We start from the raw sequence: 13,992 nt of genomic DNA on the forward strand, positions 1-13,992 counted from the left end.
ATTTTTGCATCCTTCAAAATCTACCAAGCCTCCTTGAAAATTCTAAAGTCTCAAAGTATGCTGAATTAAATAAAATAGATTATCCTTATACTTTATAGCTATTTTACACAATTTTGTCATCTCATTTGACATTTGCATTTACACATGTGCCTTAACTGGAAATCAACATTAATTTAGGAGAGGGTACTGGTCTAAAGGAAAAATACATCAAGTTGGAAAGAAAACTTTTTTTGTTGTTGATCAAAAGTGGACACTACTCTTTTCAAAGAGAGCTATAAATAAACATCCAATTTTTCTGCTCTCTGAAAGAGGCACACTATCTGGCCAAGTGCAGCCTTGAATGTTAATTTTGTTCTATTGAAAGCACCTGGGATTCAAAGCCTTCTCCTTTCCTAGCTTGCACAAGAGCAGTTTTATCTGCCACACAGGATTTGGAATGACCCAATTCTGTCACTTTGGTGGGAACAAATAATTAAAAGAAAGTTGGTTGACAGAGATAAAAAGCACAGAAGAAGAAAAAAAAGAAAAAGAAAAGGAAAGCTCAGGAAAAATATCAGTGAAACATTTCCCATTTCCCTGGCTTTATTTTTTAAGTTTCAAATGAGGTACTACTTTTTGCTTTGCTTTGAACTGGGAAAATTCAAGGCCATTCTTAATGTTTGGTTTTAAATTTCTAACATAGCTAGTAAGAAAGAAAGAGAAAAAGTAGCCAAAGGCTCCCAACAGAGAATGTTCGTAAACCTACTAATCAAGGATGGCAGTAACCCAAGGAACGACCAGGGGAAAGCAACTAGATCCTCAAGTTGCGGCCGATGCACTGGATCCAGCCACTCAGAAACTAGCTCTACCATAAGAAATGTGCAGAGATTCCCAAGTAAGATTTTCCGCTGCAATCCCAAGATCTTTGCTTTTTACCCCTTCCAGTGAGGACGAAACCATTATGTAATAGCTCCAGGTTCAAAGTAAATGCAATTTACTATAGAAAAACTGTTTTCAAACACCAGAAAATTTGTATTTTTTGAGAAAAATCATGACCACAAACTGCAACCGCATTTAAAACAGAATTCTGTCAGTTTTCTGCCGACCAACAACAACTAAAAACGCAGGGCTAGAATATTACTGAATATAGATTTGAAAGCACCAGAGACCTGCCAGAGCACATGGGGCTTGGGGGCTAAAATCCCAGAAAGCAGCAGGGGATATTGACATGGCCCAACCCCCACTCTGCTTTTCCTCTTAAGGCGTTTGCTAAATGAGCTGCACTGAGGCTGAGAAGCCAAAGAAGACTACCAGGCTGAGGAAACTGGAGGGAAATAAAAATGGACTTGTAATCTACCAAGGAAGATAGAATCCGGGTTTTAGTTGAGTCCTAAAGAAATGTTGTGTGCTGGGAGCAGAGCTAGAATTGGATAAGCCTTTATAATGACCGCAACTCAGGTCTGAAATAGCTCAACCCATGGTTAGATTAAGGCGATAGATCTCTATTCTAATGAATTGCTACAAGAAAAAGCACCACTGAGAATCTTATATTTTATTTAGAATGTTTCATACCCAATATCTTACATTCAATGAAAATATTATCAAGTGTAACAAGGGATATAGTGGAATGACTTAAGACCAAGAGAAAACCCAGACAATACAAACCAATGCTCAGGAAAGCTAGATGGCCTTTGGGTATCCTCAGGCCCAGAATTTAATATATTTGTGGTTAGCTAAGTCATAGTCGTGCATGCCTGTTATTCTAACTACTTGGGAGACTGAGGCAGGAGGATGGCAAGTTTAAGGTAGCTTAGTGAGATCCTATCTCAAAATAAAAATATGAAAAGGAAAAGGACTGGAGATGTAGCTCAGAGATACAGCACCACCTGGATTCAATCCCTAGTACTACAAAACAAAAGAAATCTGCAGTTAGTAAATTCAAGGAGTTACATGAGCTAGAGAATTTCAGTAGAAGACTACAAGCCTATCTTAAAAGGTCAATAAGTACTTCTTCCTAGAGTTGTTAGAGTCATATTCGGTGAGATAGCTAAATTACTCAAAAATCAGATCAAATGTTAGCTATTATTACCACTCATTAATGTAGAAAAGTCAGATTTTGGATCCAGGTCTTTAAAGAGAAATTGTTGGACTTTGTGAGGAATTTTTTTGAAGTTCTATGTGTTATAAAATAGTGGCTGACAGGTGAAAACATTCTATCTGGACAGCTGAAATCTCACAATACTGAAATCAAGTGAAGCTCTGCTAATAACGGGAAACGCATCCAAATCATCTGGGTTAATAATATGTAAACACATTTCTTCTGCTGAGCAAGAACACTATCGCAGAAAATTAAAAGATGTTGTTACAGTTGGCCACTGACCCAACCATAACATGGACAAGTAAAATCTATGGGTTTAATCACAAGCAACTCTATTATTGATTTCCCTCTATTCTTTTAAATTCTATGGCACTGCATCTTCCCCTGTCTCAGATATTTAGGATAAATGCCAGGCCTTCTCTGGTCACATTCAAGTAACAAAAGGAACTCAACTCAGTAACGGAGCTGAGCATCCTTCACGGTCATTCAAGGTTCAGCTGCTCTCACTTCTGAGCTCAGACCAGCCACAGGCTAGCTGTGGACAGGAGGGCCTGGTAGGTCTTCCACTCTTTCCTAGCTGATATTCTACCTCATCCCCTTCTTGCTACCTCCATTTCTAACCCCTTTGAGATCAGCGTTTCATAGAAGAGGCGGGGAAAGAAGAAAGGAAAAGCCTTCCTAAAATTCAGGGGCTTTCCTTGGGTTTAGAAAGTATTGGACGCTGTCTCCAAAGACCCTGTGTGGATTTTTCAGAGACCATCACCCAGCACTAAGGTATCCCAGCTGTAGTAGGTATTGTGGGCCATTGTATTTCTTCTGGCTGTTTCCTTAGCCTACACAACCCCTGATGGGTTGTCTATCCCCCTGCTGGGGTCACTGTATTCTTCCTTGGCCCATTTGCAAGGACACTCAGGAAACCATTTCCCTGACCATCTCTGTGACCACAGGTAACCTCCCAGGACAGTGACCTCTTTTTGCTTCAGCATCACCAGCTGGTGCGCCCACTTTTGCCTTTCAGGTTCATCTGGTACTAATTTTGACACCAGTGCTTGTGTGACATTCAATTTACGGGGAACATTCATCAGACTTTGCAGCACATCAGCTGTTGTCTTAGGACATCAACCCAAATGAGACATAAATAATTCAACCCTGGGCTAATTTTTTGTATGACTGGAATGGCTACAAAAGCCTACCCGATTCATTGATTTGTGTCTGACAGCCTAAGTACTCACTAAATATTTATTGAATGTTGAATAAATGTACTAATACAAGCTTTCTATTTGCAGACATAATTTGACTAAGTGGTCTTGATGAAAGATGAGAAATTCTTCCTCTGAGACCTTTTGAATTGGTCTAGGTTATGTCAAAAGGGGTTTGTACTACGTTCCCTGAGACTTGGAAAAGGAACTAACAGCCCAATGTAGCCTTTTCAAGGCTATTTCAGAACCAACAGCGCTCAATTTGTGTAAAACATCAGAATGTTTATATTTCTGAAATATTTCTCTTTATCTTACTCTTTCCTGAATTCCATCATCCATTTACTTAGCAAAATTTAGGCATCGCCAAAATGGATCCAAAGCCTGACTTACCATTTTTGCTCCAGCTCCTTGCTACTACCCTCTAATAAGTAGGTAAAAAGGAAGTTTCATGTAATCATCAGGCTCTCCAGGCCCCTGCTGGAAGAAGTCAGGCCCTTGCCAGCATTCTAGTAGACCTAGTGACTTCAGGTCACTATAGCTATCTCTGCAGCCAAAAGAAGAACTACCTCTAAATGGAACAAAGAAGAAAGGGGAGAGAGGCTGGAGAGCAGAGGAATGAAACAACCATGGGTTAAATAGCCCTGGAGTTATTGAAAGCTCTAGGGACTATTCACCTGGCTGTTCTGTGGAAAATTCCCTTATTGCAATGGCAGCTCCCAAGACCACTGCTAGAAGACTACCCCAGAGGCTACAGAACAGAAAGACTCCAATCATATGGCTGATGAAATTGATTTAAAGCCAGAAATGAAAAGATATCAGCTACAAGTTTTATTTATGTTTCTTGGGCAAAAGATATTTGGAGCCAGAATGAGTGCTGCCATGGGTGGTTAAAGATTAGACCTTGTAAATATTCAGTGCTCATGTATAGCATATTATGGAGTGCCTCCAGTATATTTAGTTTCATATATATTGAGTATGCAGGGACCTCATAAACATTAGGTATCTCTTGATCTTTCCATCTGCCCCAATCTATGTTTAACATATGCATTGGCTAACTATTTACCTTACATATAATACACCCCCTGAATTCTCCTTATGTCTTACAAATTTGTTTCTTACTAATTACTTATTTATACTTAAAGCATTAAAATGTATTGCCCATTTTTACAAACTACATACTTATTTAACAAAGTTAATTTCAAAAGCAAATGTATATTATTATGGCATATCTTTAAGTGCGGGAAGTCTTTCATCTGTATGTTCACATATATCTGGGAGCAACATGTGAGACACACTCAATATATGGTTTTTACATAAAAAATGAATGAATTTCGTTCTCATCACTAAATATGCCTACTTCTTTAGAGAAAGCGAAAGCAAGTCAAATGGACCCTTTTGCTCTCATTGTTTAAATTATTAAGTTCAAAATTGAATGGCTTAAAACATCAACCTCTCCGCATCTCCCCTGAGCCTGCAAGTGGGCTCAATTTTGCTCCCCTTCCCTCTGGCGAGCTTGCTGATGCTCTGCAGCCAGCTGGCAGGTCATCTGGAGGATGCACCGTCTAGGAGGGGAAGAAGTTTAGTACCACAACCCAGGGAGGGAAAAAAAATCTTATTATTTCCTTAATAAGTCCCACACTACTTTTTTCCATTAAACACGGGATCCAGTCCTGTTATTAGCAGAGATTTGAATTGTAAAGGGACAGCCCTCAGAAGTAAAATTTTTATGATGACAAATTATGTTTGATTTCAAATGTTTTTAGAAGAAACAGCTAGTACCAAGGGTGGCATCTCCCTAATACTGTTGCCATATTCTTCTACTCAAAGGAGAGTCCCACTCAGTGCCATGGGGGAGGCACATGAAGCCAGTCTACCTCTCCTCCTTTTCCAGCCAGCTGTCACTAAGCACTGAGAAAAATTATTGGTATTTAGCACTTGCCTGAGGCTGTGAACATTGTAAGGCAAAAAAAAAAAAAAAAAAAAAGAAAGAAAAAAAAGAAAAAGAAAAGAAAGAAGGAAAAAAGAAAAAAGGTTCTAGGAGACCAAGGATTTGTTTAGTATACAGTTGACCCTTCTTATCATTGGGGGATATTTTGCAAGTTTTCTAGTGGATGTCTGAAACTGCAGGTGGTACTGAACCCTCTATATACATTTTTTCCTATGCATACAAACTATGATCAAGTTTAATTTGTAAATTGGCATAGTAGAATATTGATAATAGCTAATAATAAGACAGTGAGGATAATATACTATAATAAAAGTTATAGTAATGTAGTCTCTCAAAAGAGTCAGAGCAAACATTAATATTTCAAATTATTCAGCAACTCATTTGATTATTAAGTGAATTTGGTGACTGAAACTGTAGAAAGTAAAACCGTGGATGAAGAGAGATTCTTATAGTAGTTGTGGCCTCAACATCTGTTTTAGGCCTGACATAAATTGCTTGAAACCCAGGGATCACCTTTGGCTTGGCTAAAAATTCCCTTCCCTGTGTGTTGTTTGTAATATAGCTCATTTATACCTCATCCCACTGATCCCAAACTCATCACATCCTACACAATAAAACTTAATGGTCAACACCAAAAGTCAATAAATAAGTCCCTGTTTTCACATCTTTTCTTTAATGTGGCCAGTCCCCAATACCTTTGGGGAAAGCTTAACTGAGGATGCCCAGAGATTGCCCAGAGTGACAAATCCCACAGGTCTCTCTCTCACTGTCCATGCCCTGGCTGAACTCCTCCATGCTCCCAGGTGTCCCATTAGCTGCCTGTTGGCACCCCTGACCTCTCCGGGATCAGTTAGTGATAAAGTTCTGTTTCCTATGTTTTGTTCACACTTCCCATGGTGTCTCAGCTGACCACACCCAAACCTGACCACACCACCCCAGGGCTCTCCTGGAGAGTGGCTATCTTGGTTTGACACTATCAAGACAGATCTCAAAAGCAAATTAGAAAGAAACCCTAACAGTAGAAATCACAACTGGCTCAATGAGCAGCCACCACCCTGAGGTATAACTGGATGCCTGTGTACTGTTCTTGGCTTGCACCTTATAGAAAAGGTCCTCTACTAGCAAGTGTGACTCTGCCCTGTCCTGCTGCTAAAACTCCCTGCCCTAAACTAGGTGGGTCCTAGGAAGTACCACAGCTCCCTGAGACCACTCACTGCCAGCCTTGACAAGGCAAGAGGGACAACTGGTTCTCAACGATCCAGTCCCCAAATGGGAACTGCTGGCTAGATTAACACTGATGGTATTCCAAAGGCCTGGCTGGGCCAGAGGCTTGTTACTGAGCAGCAGAGCAGGTAACCTGTACTTGGTGGTGTCAGGGAGACACTGGGCCAGAAAGAGGTTTAGCAGGTGCAGGAGGGACTCTCATGTTCTAACCAGAGTTGATCTCAGGAGGTCACAAGACTTCCCAGCCAGATGAGTGAGGCACCTGCTTCACTGGGAAATAAAGGCACCCTCTGTCAAGGGTACCCCCAGGTCCTGTTCCTATTTGGCTATTTCCTATTGTCTATGTTGCTCTTTATCCCAGCCCTAAACAGAGCAGTTGGGACACCATATAGAGGGAGGGGCTACCTACAAATGGGCCAATGGGAAACATCCTAGAGGTTGCCTACCATAGTGGGGCCACACAGCTACCTGGAGCTTGGCAAGAAAGCATCCAAAGAGGTGGGACAGTATTTCTAGCCACCTAAAAATAAAGCCATCAGAATTTCACTCCAAAAGGGAGGGTTGGGGGAAGGGAGTGACCACTTGCAGGGCCTGAGCCCACAGGCACCTCTCACTTTCCTGTGGCTGTGCATGTCCATCCTGTATGATCCCTTCTCACTGGCACCTTAGTATGCTGCCTCTTCTAAGGTTTATTAAAGTGACACATGCCCTATTATTTCATGTGTTTTGTTGGGTTGCCTTCTCTGTGTCTCACCTACTCAATGTACTTAAACCTAAATTTTCTCCCAGTTAGAGCTCTCTGAGACAAGAGTGGCCATTTTAGTAAACTGGACACTGGTCAGAGAAGAGCCGCAAGGCTGTCTACTGGTGACGCATTTCCTGTGAGAGATATCAGTGGTCACAGGGCAGACTTTTAGATGTGAAACCATTCACAAGGATAAAGGAATATCCTGAGAAAATCACTCTGTACACATCTATGACCAAATCCACGGGAGCCCTTGATAGGTCAGATCTCTCCCCCTCCTCTCATGGGACAGGAGGCGGAACCCTAGATGCCAGAAGTGGAGATGTCACGAGACTCCAGAGGTCACAGGGCAGACTCCAGATGCCATGAGACTCCAGATGTCATGAGAGGACTGGCATTCCCATGCTGCTGGCCTTACCCCAAGACCCCCAGCTACATAAATACCCTCACTTCCTGTCTGCGGCATGACTCTGCTGACCGTGACTCTCTGGCTGATCATCAGTCCCTTCCCCCACGGTCGGCAGACCTCGCCAAAAGTGCCAGTTTATTAAAGAGGATTGGTCTCACACAATAACTTGTCTGGTTTTTTTCCACAGGATGGCCTGGTAAGACAGTGTGCATGGTGCCTGCTCCTCCAACCCTCTACTGTCAAGGTGTTCACATGACCATTAATTGGGTCCTTCAGAAATGACCTTCCTTACTTTCTCATATCTTCCATCATCTATTTATTCAGGGTTCTTGAGTCTTTGAAAAGATGAATCCAAAGCCTGACTCATCATTTTTGTTCAAGGTCTCGGCTGCTAACTAACCTGCCAATCAGAAGGTAAATGAAGTCAGACGTGATGGCGCACGCTTGCAATCCCAGTACTTGGGAGGCTGAGACAGGAGGATCATAGGTTTGCAGCCAGCCTCAGCTTCTTAGTGAAGCTCTCCACAACTTGGTGAGACACTGTTTCAAAATAAAGAATAAAAAATATGGGTTCCATCCCAGTACCACAAAAAAAGAAGGTAAATAAAATTTTCATTTCATCATTAGGTTTCCTCAGACCCCTGCTGGAAGAAATCAGGCCCTTGGGAGGATTATGAGGGTTGTGATTCAGGGAAACCATCTTCTGGTCCATCTTAAACAGACACATAGTTGTGGGTCCTGGACATGGGTGATCTCTGAGTCCACAGTTGGGGAGAAGCATTGGTTAGACACTAGGTAAAGAAATGTAACTAACTTCAGACCATCCTAAAAGAAATGTAACTAACTTCAGACCATCCTAAAAGTCCATGTGATGGGCATCCCTAGCCCATCTTTTTGACTTGGGTCACTCGAGCTGGCCTCTTAGTGTTTCTCAAACAAGGCAACTGCTACCTGACTCAGCCTTGTCACTTGTCATTCTCTCTACCTGGACATGACCACATCATGTATGTGCATGTGATGGGGAATGTGCCAGTATTGGAAAATTGCTTTGGTATTAATTTCAAAATGTAAAATGTAGTCAGCCTGGGTGCTGTGCAGATATTCATACAGGGAGCAAGAGGCAGAGTTCCCAGCACCAAAAGTGATTAGCAACTACACAAAAGAGTTGTAAGCCAGGGCCTTCATATTTTAAAGACAAGTTTACATAATAAATAACTTTTAGCGATAGGCTAAAACTCCCCAAGGACAGGCCTTTGTCAAAGTGGGCAGATACTTTGTGACTCCTGACTTTGTCTTAACAAAGATTTGCACTGTAGAGAAGGGGCAGGCCACACCTGTATAAGGACAGGAAGAAGGCTTTTGGTCAAGCAGCATGGGAGATAGTAAATCCTCACAATCATAACAAAAGGGCTTACACTGATAATGGGTGGGTCCATACCTCCTTCCGTTCAGGTAGACGATTGATTTTTATTTAGATGTCAAAAAATTTTTAAGCTGAGCATGGTGGTGCATACTTGTAATATCAGCATTTGGGAGGCTGAAACAGAAGGATAGGCCCTTTGCAACTCAGTGAGACCCTGTTTCAAAATAAAAATAAAAAATAGAGCTGAGGGTGTAGCTCAGAGGTAGAATGCTCCTGGGTTCCATCCCTAGTACATCAAAAAAGAAAAAAAAATTAAAACACCTGCCTTTGAAAGGAAATATGGTTTACAAATAAAAGATACAATATTTGTTTTTATTATTGGATGCATTGTAATTTTACATTATTTGGGGTACAAAATGTTAGAAAAATACATGCACACAACTCTTCTTGCCTTCTCTACCAGGACCTCCCTCCCTTGCCCTCACCCCAAAAGTGTTTGAAATTGGCATTGGAAATTTTATATATGTTCATTGCATTATTTCTACTATTGCATTCTTTATGACTGTGTCTCTCCACATCCCTTCCCTAATCCCCCTCAGTCACTCCCCTGGAGTCTCTGCTCATCTATCTAATATTGTCCTTATTTCCTAATATTTCTCTAGCTTTCACATATAAAAGAGAACATACATTTTCTTGTCCTTTGGGATTGGGTGTACTCAGTGTAATATTCTCAAGTTCCATCTTTATACTGATTTTTCACTACATGTAATAAACCTCATCTTGAAGCAGCCCTATGAAAATATGTAAAGCAGGCATAGATTTTCATTATCCTAATCTTGTATTCTCTTTTATTATCCTAGATTGTTTTTCTAGCAGCAGCTCCTTTGCTATAACAAAATACCACAGACTCAATCTATAAACAATGAATGTATTTCCTACAGATAAGAAGGTGGAGAAGTTCAACACCAAGGTGCACCACATTCCGGGTTTGATGAGGACCAGCTTCTCATAGATGGAACTTTCTCGTGACATCCTCGTATGATAAAAAGTATAGAAAGACTATGTCTTAGCTGGGCATGGTGGCGCACGCTTGTAATCCCAGCATTTGAGAGGCTGAAACAGAAGGAACATAGTTCACGGACAGCCTCAGCTACTTAGTGAGGCCCTTTGCAACCCAGTGAGATCCTGTTTCAAAATAAAGAAGAAAAGCCGGGCGTGGTGGCACACGCTTGTAATCCCAGCATTCAGGAGGCTGAGACCTGGAGGATCGCGGTTCGCGGACAGCCTCAGCTACTTAGTGAGGTCCTCTGCAATTCAGTGAGACCCAGTTTCAAAATAAAGAATAAAAAATAGGGCAGGGGGTGTAGCTCGTAGGTCAAATGCCCCTGGGTTCCATCCCCAGACCCGCAAAAAGAAAAAAAAAAGAAAAGAAAGAAGAAAAAATAGGGCTGGGGATATAGCTTGGAAGTAGAATGCCCCTGGGTTCCACCCCCAGTACCACACACACACACAAAAAGACAATGTCTTGACTTGTTGTCAGTTGGCAGTACTATCTTCTCCTCACCATTTTGATATTGTTTAGGTGGGAAAAGATGTATGTCTATATGAAACATAACTGGTTGTATTATTATTATTATTATTATTATTATAACTCTGGGAAGAAAATTCTTCCTATACCATATCTGCTGTGATATTTCGTCTCCTGACATATGCATATTTTCATATTTCCACTGTATATGAAATCAAGACATAAATACAATTGTCTTGGAAAAAAAAGATTGCCTTCCCAGAAAACAGACATATTTAGCAGAAGCCTTTGTACCTGTGTTTTGGGCTCTAGTGTTGGCAGGCAGGGTGGGTACTTTTCGACAGGGCTCTTGTCTAGTATGTTCAAGTACACAGAAAAGTATAATCCATGGTCCTCGTGTGTGTGTGTGTGTGTGTGTGTGTGTGTGTGTGTGTTATTGGGATGGAACTCAGGGACATTTTACCTACAATTTTGTGTAAATTTCATCTTGAAAACTTAGTGAAATGAAAGTTTTGCTGCAATGTGTTAACTCAGATGGTCAAACAGTATGGGGCACCCCTCCCTGGCTGAGAAAAAGGAGGGTCATATAAAGTTGCCTAGAGGAGAATATACCAGACTTTGCTTATGTAGGACATGGGTCACCACTGCTTCTTACCCCAGAGAGCAGTGTTCCACTACACTCCCATGGTCCACTTTTTGATGGCCTTCTCTAAGCAGCAACCAAGCGGCATGGTCAATGTCACCATCTGGTAACTAGCGCTGCAAATGTCTAACCCAAAGGTTGGCCATTTCTTTCTTGTTCATATTAGACACAAAAAGATCTAACTCCCAACAATCCATTTTTCCTCAAAAATTAGTACTGATGTCAAAAAATTATAAATTTCCTTAACTTTTTCCTCTTTTATTTAGTAATAAGTATTCTAATAATATTTTATATTATAAATATATGACATTTTAAAATTAATTAAATCTTTGAAAGTCAGTCTGATTATTTGCTTTCCATGGGTAACAATTTTTTTCTGTGTTTCTATGGAGAGCACAGTTCTCCATAGTGTTCATAGTTCCAAACTATTTAATTATTGTTAGAATTGAACTTTTTATTTGCATTCTCCTGATAATATGGAAGTACATGCACAGGCAATAAATATTTTATTTGATGAATGTGTTACTTTCTTTCACTCTTTCTTTTTTCTTTGTACTGAGAACTGAACCCAGGGGCTTTCTGCCTCCAAGCTACACCCTCAGCCCTTTTTGTTTTTTAAATCTGGAAATAGAACCTCACTTAAGTTACTGAGGCTGACTTCAAACCTGCAATCCTCCTATCTCAGCCTCCCAATTACTGGGATGACAGGTATTCATAGCCAAGCCCGGCTTTCTTTTGCCCTTTAAATAAAATGTAGTAGTTTTCAATCCATTTTACTGTAATGGTGGGGAATTCAACCCCACTCATTATTAGAGCCTCTCTTTCCAGTTCCACTAGGGTCATTCAGAGGTCCAAGGAGGCCTTTTAGGCCAAGTCTCATGTGAAGAGTCCTCTGGTGTGTGGTCATGGTCACTGCTAGCTGTGGTGGCAGCACCTGGGTGGCACATGTTTCTGCTGGGCTTATCAACAAGGAACACAGAAGTCTGACATGTTTCAAGGTCCTCTTTCCAGGAGCTAGCCTGTCTAGGTGCACTAGACAGGGTTTCCTCTCCCAGTGAGGCTGGCGCCTCCTCATGCTGAGGCAACTCATCTACCCGTAGCCTCCTACCATCCTGTCTAATACCACCTGCCAGACGGGGAGGGCCCCTGTTCCTCATGGATTCCCTTTGTCCACACCTTGGCCCTAGTGCTCCTCTCTGCTATGACAAAATAAGTGTGTTCCTTTTTTCATATAACAAGCCCTCATTTGCTGTACTTCTACTCGCAACCCCATGGATCATCATTACTCGACCCCAGCCAAAATAAGATAGATATTTTGAGAATTTTTTATTTCTGTCCTTAGAGGACAGGAAGCCACAGACTCTCAGGACCAAAATCCTAGGCTGTCCCCAAGGTTGGGGCTGTGGCGGAAGGACAAACACTTCTCATTCTTTCTGGTTTTTCCATATCAAATAAATAGAACTCAAGAATCAAAGAAAAACAACAACCAGCTCCACAAAATTCACAGCTTAATAAAATTTCCTTTCAATATCTGTGTATTTGTGATGTAACTTTGATTTTTAAAATTTTATGCATGTTACCACACTCTGAGCAGTTAAATGTCACAAATTAATGAAATTCTGTCATTGAGCCTTTGAAAAGGCTAATAAAAGAAACTGAATTGCATTTGTCATGACGCTAAAGGCATACATATATATGTACACAAATATATATAAATATATAGACATAAGCATATATACTTCTGATTTTTAAAAATTTTAGTTATTTCAGAAAAAATTTCACTTCCAATTGTGTCATCTGCATAATTAACCCTCAAACATTTCAATATACACCCTGAATTGAGAGGTCAACTTTGCTAGCACAGGTGCAGGTTCTCTTCTCTCCTGGTCATGCTTCAGATGGAAAAGGCAGAGGGTCAGTACATAACATTTCTTCTCCCTTGCTGCCCTCTGGGTCACGGCCTCTCTCCAGGGTCACTAGTGTGGTCAGAAAGATTTAAACATGCACAGGGAATGGACATATGATTTTTCTTCCTCCAAGGAAAGTTGTTTCAGGATAAACATATGAGTGTTGGATAATATATTCAAGATTTAAATAGTTGTTTTTTTTTAAAATGTCCCTTTTCTTTGAAAACTGACTTCCTTCAGTTTTCTTGGAAAAACTTAAAAACCCCACTGAGCTGGTGATGATAAACAACCCTTGGCCAGGTTTGCCTGTGTTGGAGGTGCTTATGTGGTTTCCCTATTTTAGTTATTTCAGGGAATTGAAGATACATGAGTAGGCTTGAGAGAGCTCATTTCAATTTCACCATTTATAAAACTCTATCCTCAAATAGTGCTGTTTCACATTGGTTGAATAATTCACAAATGGGCAGATGGAAGTATACTTATAGCTACAAACCAAAAGTGTCCTTTCACATAAGTGCCCTTCTGTTAAGCGTTCTTATTCAGCTCCATCATGATAGAAGCAGTACATGAGAGGAATTAACAACAAAAAAAACTTCTTCACTAAATATCACTTTCAGGTGGATTTATTAAAACTCCTACTAATGAGGTGCCATGACTTTCAAATCCTATGGAATAAGGAAAGTGCAATTAGAATCCAGATATTGTACTACAAAGTAAACATCTTGTTAAAGGATTGTGCTCCTGATTGTTTCCTCATTTTTTAAAAAAATTAAATACAATTATTCCCTTGCCCATTCCAAAGCATGAATAGAAAAAGCAGAACTAAAGTCCCTGCCACGTGTTTCTGAGTCTATCAGCCCAGGCCTCCTGCAGAGCAGCAGCAGGGGCTGCGTGACTCAGGGAATGAGCATCGTGTTAGCTCCAGGGGCCTCCATCTAATTTTCAGTGA

This window comes from Muscardinus avellanarius, assembly GCF_963383645.1.
Source record: "Muscardinus avellanarius genome assembly, chromosome: 8".
In the NCBI taxonomy this organism is placed as follows: Eukaryota; Metazoa; Chordata; class Mammalia; order Rodentia; family Gliridae; genus Muscardinus; species Muscardinus avellanarius.